Source organism: Anabrus simplex, chromosome 2, assembly GCF_040414725.1.
Source record: "Anabrus simplex isolate iqAnaSimp1 chromosome 2, ASM4041472v1, whole genome shotgun sequence".
NCBI classification, from domain to species: Eukaryota; Metazoa; Arthropoda; class Insecta; order Orthoptera; family Tettigoniidae; genus Anabrus; species Anabrus simplex.
The window spans coordinates 805,368,138-805,377,316 of record NC_090266.1 but is presented as its reverse complement, the minus strand read 5'-3'; the positions used below and the strand labels follow the sequence as shown (position 1 = coordinate 805,377,316).

General features: G+C 37.0%; 1 long non-coding RNA gene across 1 annotated transcript; it reads right to left on the bottom strand.

The window, feature by feature from the left end:
* Nucleotides 1-527: 527 nt before the first annotated feature.
* LOC137498555 (uncharacterized) lies at nucleotides 528-8,591 on the bottom strand. The gene is made up of 2 exons (XR_011017840.1): nucleotides 7,504-8,591; nucleotides 528-2,636 (listed from the first exon to the last, which is right to left on the bottom strand). It is a non-coding gene; the product is annotated as an uncharacterized lncRNA (long non-coding RNA).
* Nucleotides 8,592-9,179: the final 588 nt, after the last annotated feature.

Here is a 9,179-nt window from a genome sequence, read left to right as displayed (position 1 = left end):
TCAAAATAGTCATATATAGGCACTAACGAATGTTTTTTATTCATCATAATTGGACCTAAAACGGATTTTTAACTTTACTCCTCATGTTTAGCTGTTACGGGAACAAACAGGCATTTTACGAAAGATTATCAGCGTAATAATTTGCAACTAAACATTGTTTACGTACCTGTATGCTGGTTATTTCTCAGGACAGGATTTTCTTGACCAATAAATTACTTTTAAAACAATGCATTTATAATCTAGAATACTTCAAAAAATCTTAAAATGACCTAAAGTATCTTCTTCTTGTATCAAGTGCGCTAGTAATAAATAATGTCAATCAGTCAGCTCACAAGTAGGGTAACGATTTATTTGGCATACCATGTAAATAACATGACCTTGCCGTCCGTCTCCTTAGTGTAACGGTTAGTACGATAGTTAAGTTTGTAGCTCAACAACATTTATATTTTTACAGGTACTGAGCTATCAGGTTCCGATAGTTCAATATCGCGCTGAGCCTTATCTATTCAATCGAAATGAGAAGACAATTTGATGTTACTTGTTTATTAACTTAGCTGATTATTCCTATGTACAACTGTAGATTAATTACATCTCTACTATGATCAGGGATCGAACCCGTGATCCGAGACGTGCGAAGCCTGAGAGCTTACTAGTCTGTAGCTGACTGGTTGACGAATGAGTAATAAGTCTTATGAGACTGTTGGTTTTATATGCTTAGCTTTCAGGTTACAATCACGTGTCAGTCCACTGGAAAACAATCTTACATGTTTTTGACAAGATGGGTTGGTGACGTATAGTTGAGCAATATTGCAACACACTTGTGAAATATTGCAGTAAGTCGTGAGTGCCACCAAATCTGAACAACACATATTTTCTCAGAAAAGGAGGGTAATCTTGTTATTGTCAAAGTTTGTTATTCTCAAGAAACCCATGTTTCTTGGAGAGCGTTTCCTAAGTGAAATAATGTGAAGCAATATAATTTTACTTCCTCGTGAAACGACCAAGTATGGTCTTAGTTTATAATATATATTTAAAATCCCAAATTCTGGACTGTGAAAGTCCTGGACTCGACACTAGTTGTCGGGATACATAACTCCTCCACCGTCAGTTGCTTATTACCGTCCTCGGTAATATCTTTCTTATTTTTACATTTTACATTTTTACATAGATTGCATAGTTGATACAGTCTTTTCCTAAAGATTAACGAAATAATACACAATATACTTATTATAAAAATTACAGTCGTATATATAAAATGCTTTGTAGTAGTATTACCTTTTGGTACAGGTGTCAGGTCTGATTTCAGTTTCTTTACATCGAGGTGGGAGAAATGGAATTTTATTTCATTCCTTACATAGGGTTCGTCTTGGATTGATATGAGTGGGAATGAGTATACATAATTTGTTGGATGCTGTTGCAAGGTTATACTCATGCTGGAAATAGGGCAGGATTCATTGGTATATATAATATTTGGTCCGGATAGCTTGATAGTTCTTTGAAAATCTTGGCATGTCTGCAAAATAACCTGAGGGGTTTTGCTAAAAAAGAGAATATGTTCCCTGTTTAAGGGTTGAAATAATTGTACATCATTGTTAACAAAAGCAAATTCACATCCTGAAGTGTCTGTTAGATTACACTTAGTGGTTCTGACATTATAATATATACATACATAAGATTGAGTATTCTTAATACAAGGTACACTTGACCATTTCAAGGTGGAACCTTGTAAATAGTATCTTTCTGAAGGAATTAATACAAGATTGTTAATACTAGGCATAGGTGAAATTGAATACATTTGATACTGATTTCCATCTGTGATTGGCATAGCAAGAATCACAATCATTTCTTTGTCCATCATGAGAACTTGCGTTCTTGATAATTTAAGATTTTCGATTTGATGGTATTGATCAGTATGAATCAAAGTCTTAGTGGGATATATTGATATTAAATGATTTATTATATTTGATAGGTCTCTTTGTGAAAAGATTTTTATATTGGTCATTTCATTAAATGATAAATTGATGGTTTCTTGTAGCACTCGCACAATTTTATTAAATTTACTCGCGCACAGTAACACATATTGTAAATGTTCCAATATATTTATCTTGAAGTCTTCTTCCTGTAAGATACCTTGGATTACCTTCATATTATCATTGACATGGTTCATTTCATCATAGAATTTTTGAGTAATTGAGTTAGCAAATGATACAAGTTTATTTATGTGTTTAATTTCATTATTATGACTTTGTTTTAATGATTCTATTTGACTTTGCAAGTTGTCTAAATCATTCTGATCCAAATTTCCAGAGATGAATTTGATCACGGTACCTAAGCCATTTATTAAACCTCTTTTAGTCCTAGGTGTGTTAGGTAATATTTTATTTAATTCTTTCTTTGCTTCCTTAATGGCTTCATTTAATTCGGACATTAAATAAGGGAAAGTGTTATTACTTCGAGATATTAGGCTTGTAACAGTGTTGCGAATATTATTATAAGATTCTCTTAAACTATTGAGATCAAAATGAAACATGAACTTGTGGTAATCGTTAATTATTGTGGCAGGTCCCATTGAGTCAGCATAAAATCCTTGGGTTTTTATGGGCTGAGTGAGGATGGAGCCGTATCCGAGGAGGAACCTGGAAGTGTAAGAATACTTCTTTTAGGTTTTATGTCCCGGAAATTTCTTACATGTATTTTACCATTTTTCATTTTACAATGTACCCTGTTTTCTTCAATTTTGGTTATTACACCTTCATTGTACAGGTTTTTTGATTTCTTGTTTCTAGTGAGTGGATCTAATACATACACAGTGTCATTAATTTTGTATGTGTGATCAAAAGTGTCGTGTTAGGTTTAGTGCAACTATCTTTTAGAATTTTCAACTGATTTCCTTGTCTTTCAATATACTCATTGATTTTAGGAGAGGGTGAGAAGGTATGGTCTAACGCTTGGTAGTAAGGACCATAGAGAACGTTAAATGGAGGTCGTTTAGTTGTGGAATGGATTGAGGAATTGTAATTTATGATTATTGTGGTTACAAGTTCCGAGAGTGGAGTGAATTTATCAGAGTCTCTTGAAATACGTAATTTTTCAAGCAAGGTTGAATTGAATCTTTCTACTGGAGAGTTAGACGAAGAATTCAAAGGAGTGGTAGAATGGTACTCAATATTTGTGGCTTTACAGTATTCTTTAATGACCTTGTTCTCGAATTCTCCTCCTTGATCATGGGTAATTTTCTTTGGAAACCCATGGTGTGAGAAATATACTTGTAACTGACTTAGCACGGCTAAAGCTGTGCCATTCGGCAGTACATATGCTTGTCCGTATTTTGAAAATACATCTATCACAGTTAAGATGCGATTCTGTTCAAAATGGAACGTATCAATGTGCACTTGCGAAAATGGGTGATCCGCTGTTATGGGACCTTGGTTCTCTACTTCGTTAGGGTGTCTCTCATATTTGTTTCTCTGGCAAAGATTACATTGGTTTATCAGTGTTCTAATGTGCTCACGTAAGTGTGGCCAATAGTACTTAGTTCGAAGGTGTTCATAGGTTTCTATGATACCATTATGATTTTCAGAATGATAGTGCAAGATTAATTGCCTCTGAGTTTCTGGACATTCAATGTCTTCCAAGAACTTGCATGATCTAATGATAATTAGTTCAGAAGTAAATAATTTCTGACATGCTCTAATAAAGGGGATTTCTAGAGTTATGTCATCGAAATAAGTAGCATACTTATTAGATGTGACAATTATTTTGAGTAGCTGATCACTCAAATCTTTCTGAAAATTATTTCGTGTAACGATCATAATGTGCCGTGTATATTTCTTGAATAATTTTTGTTCAAGAATCTTAGGAGAATTGCCATATTTAACAATGATCTGATTACGATTCTGATTCAGATTTCGTTCAGATGATTTTAATGTAAATATGGGGTCTTCTTGGTTGGAGTGTATAGTTTCATTGTCCAATTCATTCTGGTATGCATCATCTCCGGGGATAGCTGCATTGGAAACTGTTTCATCATTTGCATTTATTTCTACTCTAGAGAGTGCGTCTGCTACATAATTAGTTTTGCCTTTGACGTACTTAATGTCAAAGTCAAATTCTCCGAGTTTTATCTTCCATCGATAAAGTCTCGAACTTGGGTCCTTCAGAGTGAAGAGCCATTGTAGCGGGCGGTGGTCACATTCTACTTGGAAGTGCCGTCCCCATAGATAGGGCTTAAAATGTTTGCTACTATCTACGATAGCGAGTAACTCTCTTTCTATTGTGGAGTAGTTTCTTTCTGCGGGATTTAAGGTTCTCGAGTAGTACGCTATGGGGTGTCCTTTCTGTGACAGAACGCTTCCCAGAGCAAAATCTGAACTGTCCGTAGTTAACGTGAATGCTTCTTCGAAGTCTGGGTAGACTAGCACAGGAGCATTTATTAAAAGGGTCTTAAGAGTTTTAAATGCGGACTTGTATTCAGCATTTTCTGCGTCGACTTTTGTTCCTTTCTTTAGATAGCGAACCATGGGTTGTGCTACTTTCGCGAAATCCTTTATGAATTTTCTATAAAATCCAGCTAGGCCAAGAAATTGTTTAATTTCCTTGGTAGATTTCGGAATAGGGTAGTCTTTGACTACTCTGATTTTTTCAGGATTCGGTTTTACTCCATCTCGTGATACAACGTGTCCAAGAAAGGCGACTTCTTTATGGAGAAACTCCGTTTTGTCGAGTTGTATCTTGAGATTTACTTCCCTTAATTTCTGCAGCACAAGAGTTAAGTGTTGCATGTGCTCGTCTAGAGATTTGCTATATATGATTATATCATCAATATACACAAAGCAGAATTTATACAAAAAGGGGCGTAGGACATTGTCCATTACACGCTGAAAAGTGGCTGGAGCATTTTTAAGACCAAATGGCATTCTTCTGAACATTAGATGCCTATTGTCAATAGTAAAAGCAGTCTTCTCTATAGACCGGGGATCCATTTCTATCTGGTGAAATCCCTGGGCTAAATCTAAAGTACTGAAATATTGGCAATGACCGAGGTTGTCTAAAATTTCTGTTATTCTTGGGAGGGGATATTTATCCTCGATCGTCTTTCTATTTAGCTGTCGAAAGTCTAAAACCAATCTCCATTTCTTTTCCCCTGAAGCGTCTAGCTTCTTGGGTACAATCCAGACAGGATTACAATATGGAGATTCACTATGCGTGATTATTCCTTGGTCAAGTAGCTTTTCTACTTCGTCATTTAGTAGTTTCTTTAATGTGGGTGGATACCTATAGTTCCTTTGATGTACCGGATCTTCATCTGTAGTGCGGATGAAATGTTTTACTGCACTAGTAAATGTCAAGTCACATCCTGGGTAGTAGAAAACGTCTGAGAATTCAGAGCATACGCTTCGAATTGCCTGGTCTTCTAAATCGTTCATGTGTTGGGTACGAAGATATTCGTTAATGTCTCTTTCTGTGATTGAATTTATTTCTAATGGTTGAATAATTATATTGTCTAAAGGTTCAACTAAAATAGGTTCAGTGAATTCTTGTTTCAATTGGGTGTTTGTTGGATAAAGAACATGGTAGTCCTCAGCGCATAAAATTGCATCTGAAAAATACTTTCCATCATATTCGAACCCAGGAACGTATACGTCTCCTTGTTGAATATTGACTGGAATAGCAGTAGTGTGCGCATCTAATGTTGGTTGAAAACGTTTCTGCTTATTGGAGGAGTGAAAGTGAAAAGGTATGTCTTTGTTGGCTAGAACAACTAGGTTCGATGCATAGTCAATTTTTGCTCTTAATCGGGCAAAATCAGCAGTACCAATTAATGCGTCGAAATAATTATGCCATTGCATAACTCTGAAATTTACAGGGGTGTCAATATTATATTCGGAAAAAATAGGAAATCGGACATTGTCTTCTCCTATTGTTTCAGAGTGAACCGATTGTATGCAAAATGGGTCCTTGAATATAAAATCTGAAAATAATGTATGTGCTATTGACGGATTCATGATTGAATTGCAAGCACCACTGTCAATCAAAATTTTTAGTCCAAATAGGTTGATAAATGGTAATTTGGGAGTATTACAAATATTGTTTAAGTCTTCGACTTGGATGACTGGGTTATACGAAAATCCTGACATTGTTCTTCATTGTCGTACTCATTTGAACAGTAGGGAGAGTTAACCTCAATGCTATATTCATTTGAAAAGTTAGGTGAGTCTGACTGAGGGTCGAACTCATCTTCTTGCTGAAATATTCCTGCTACGGAATATAATTCTTCTGGCTGTGTATTTTCAAGTGGTTCCATGTGAGAATTTACATTTCCTCTAACGGTTGAAACACCAGACATAGGTTGCGGAAAGCTTTGGTTTGGGCGGTTAGTAGGAGTGAAACGTCTACCAATGTTATTTGGAGTAGGGTAAGGACGATTCGTTGGAGCTGTGGATTTAAAAGGTTGTTGCTTTGTAGGCTGGAAAGGTTTGAAGTTAGATTGATTTGGATTGTTATTAAAGAATGATCGGTTAGGTTGATTCTGAGGTATGAATTGATTAGTTGGTCTTTCTTGGGTATTAATGTTGTGATTTATGAATGGGTTGTGTCTTGTGTAATTTACTGGCTGAGTGTTTTGAAATCTGTTAGGAGGTAACTTTGGTGTTCCTCTCAACTGATCCATGTAACTCTCATGTGCCCTGTCATTGTCAAAAGATCGACAAAGTCTGAGCGCTTGATTTAGGTCCGTAATGTGTGCGTATCTTAAGAAAGAACGGTAAGGTTCTAAGATACCGGCTTTGAATGTGGTCAAACTCAAGTCTTCTAATTCTCGAAGTTTTAATTCTAGAATCTGATCCCGATAGTTTATTTTACACAAACTTTTACATTGAAGAGTCAATGTGTCCAGTTTGTCATGATACTCTGTATACGACTCGTTCCGTTTCTGGTAACAATTCGAGATCTCTTGAACCAAGAGTCTTTCATCTTTGACATTACCATATTTTCTTATGAGTTTTTCTTTAAATTTCTCATAATTACTGTTAGCGTCTAAGTCTAAGATGCTACATGCTTCTCCTTTTAATTTGGCTTTAACTACATTAAAAAGAAAGTCATTAATTATGGCCGCATTGGGAGCTGTGGCAGCTCTCTTATGCGTGTTTAGGAAAGATTCACATCTTGCTATAAAATAATCTAGACTGCAAGATGAACTGCCGCTAAATTCCGGTAGTAATTGAATTTGCGCGTATTCAAATTTTGATAATAGCTCTGTTTCTGACATGTTGAGCTTATTAGTAATGAATAAATATAATAAATATTTAAATGATTATTAATTCAATTAACTGTGACAAGCGAAAGGTCTTATAGATTCTACACTATATTCACGTTAATATGAAAGGCAAGAAATTATTATTAGTTTTGTTTAGTGCTCATTCGCTGGCTTCGTTTGTTACACATGAAATGAACCAAGCTAATTAATATTCAGGCTCACAAATAAGGTATTTGTAGTAGACTTACAGGCATGAAAAGATGATCAGCGTTGACTGCATCCTGCATGAGCTGTGGAAGTCGGGTGTCTTCTCTGGTCGTCGTGATGGTCCGAAAGGCGCCTGGTCAGCGTTGTCGGTTCCAGCAGGTCGACAGGCGTTGTCAGTAGGCGGATGTGTCGAAAGGCCCCTTCCTTAAGGAGTTGTCGCTCGCCTCCGACAGTCTGCGATGATGAAGTAGTCGAAAGGCCCCTGGCGGAGTTGTCGTTCTACTTCTTTCAGAGCAGCTTGGCTTCCGATGAATAGATTTCTCAGTGTTGCGAATGGCTAATTTGGTGTCGCTAGCAAAGTCACGAAAGGCCTCCTTGTGAGGTTGTCAGTAAACTTCACCACCTTACTCGTAGATTATTGTGAATAATCATTAGCCATCCCGGACGGGCCCCCAGTTAAGTTTGTAGCTCAACAACATTTATATTTTTACAGGTACTGAGCTATCAGGTTCCGATAGTTCAATATCGCGCTGAGCCTTATCTATTCAATCGAAATGAGAAGACAATTTGATGTTACTTGTTTATTAACTTAGCTGATTATTCCTATGTACAACTGTAGATTAATTACATCTCTACTATGATCAGGGATCGAACCCGTGATCCGAGACGTGCGAAGCCTGAGAGCTTACTAGTCTGTAGCTGACTGGTTGACGAATGAGTAATAAGTCTTATGAGACTGTTGGTTTTATATGCTTAGCTTTCAGGTTACAATCACGTGTCAGTCCACTGGAAAACAATCTTACATGTTTTTGACAAGATGGGTTGGTGACGTATAGTTGAGCAATATTGCAACACACTTGTGAAATATTGCAGTAAGTCGTGAGTGCCACCAAATCTGAACAACACATATTTTCTCAGAAAAGGAGGGTAATCTTGTTATTGTCAAAGTTTGTTATTCTCAAGAAACCCATGTTTCTTGGAGAGCGTTTCCTAAGTGAAATAATGTGAAGCAATATAATTTTACTTCCTCGTGAAACGACCAAGTATGGTCTTAGTTTATAATATATATTTAAAATCCCAAATTCTGGACTGTGAAAGTCCTGGACTCGACACTAGTTGTCGGGATACATAACTCGATTACCTGCCGTCCTCAGGGACCCGGCTTCGATTCCCGGTACAGTCAGAAATGTAAGAATGGCAGGAGGGCTTGCACGTGGTTGCAATGGTACATGCAGCTTACCTCTGTTGGGGGTGTGCATGAAAAGAGCTGCACGACCTCGGGGCGAGAACACAAGTTTACTTTGTCCGGCTCCTCGGCTGAATGGTTAGCGTAGTCGACTTCAATTCAGAGGGCTCCGGGTTCCATTCCTGGCCGGTTTGGTGATTTTAACCTTAAATGGCTTTAAATAGTTATTTCAACTAGTTCGGCAATTGGGCTTTAGTACTGACCCCCAACATCACTGAAACTCACATACCGCATACAACACAATAACACGCAATATCCTATTCACAGCAGACGCCGCTCACTCTCTGCCTTACAAGGGCTGCACCAGGCATGCCATAGCCACACGAAATTATTATACCAGGCCTTACTATAAGAATAAATGCATTTATGATCTAAAATAAGGCTCTGGGCTATGTTTGACCTATGTGGTAAAAGGAACTTCCTCAGTCAGACACCTTGATTGCAGGTTACAAGGCGTAGAAAACAAACATC